At 47.0% G+C, this 656-nt stretch overlaps 1 non-coding gene across 1 annotated transcript; it reads right to left on the bottom strand.

Annotated features, from left to right (window-relative positions):
- Positions 1-348: 348 nt before the first annotated feature.
- TRNAS-GGA (transfer RNA serine (anticodon GGA)) lies at positions 349-424 on the bottom strand. Its single transcript has one exon. It is a non-coding gene; the product is annotated as a tRNA-Ser (tRNA).
- Positions 425-656: the final 232 nt, after the last annotated feature.

The raw sequence follows: 656 nt of genomic DNA, 5'->3' as shown, positions 1-656 counted from the left end.
CCTATCAGTTTCTTTTCTTTTTTTTTTCTTTTTTTTTTTTTTTTTTTTTTTTTTTTTTTTTTTTGTATTTTTTCTGAAGTTGGAAACTGGGAGGCAGTCAGACAGACTCCCGCATGCGCCCGACCGGGATCCACCCGGCACGCCCACCAGGGGGCGATGCTCTGCCCATATGGGTGTCACTCTACTGCAACCAGAGCCACTCTAGTGCCTGAGGCAGAGGCCACAGAGCCATCCTCAGCGCCCAGGCCAACTTTGCTCCAATGGAGCCTTGGCTGCGGGAGGGGAAGAGAGAGACAGAGAGGAAGGAGAGGGGGAGGGGTGGAGAAGCAGATGGGCGCTTCTCCTGTGTGCCCTGGCCAGGAATCGAACCTGGGACTCCTGCATTCCAGGCCGACGCTCTACCACTGAGCCAACTGGCCAGGGCCCCTATCAGTTTCTTTTAGGTATTTGGAAGCTGTGTCATTACTGCAAAAACATGTGCCTCTTGATGAATACACTTTATTGCCACAAAATGACCTTCTTTATCTTTGGGAATATTCTTCACTCTGAATTCTCCACACCTAATATTAATATAGCTACTGCAGCTTTCTTTGGGTTGGTGTTAGTGTGGTCTATATCAGCTCTTATCCATTCATTTTAACTTATTTATATTTTAT

Source organism: Saccopteryx bilineata, chromosome 12 (genome assembly GCF_036850765.1).
Source record: "Saccopteryx bilineata isolate mSacBil1 chromosome 12, mSacBil1_pri_phased_curated, whole genome shotgun sequence".
NCBI classification, from domain to species: domain Eukaryota; kingdom Metazoa; phylum Chordata; class Mammalia; order Chiroptera; family Emballonuridae; genus Saccopteryx; species Saccopteryx bilineata.
The sequence above is the reverse complement of the archived record's forward strand: the minus strand, read 5'-3'. Positions and strand labels throughout refer to the sequence as shown.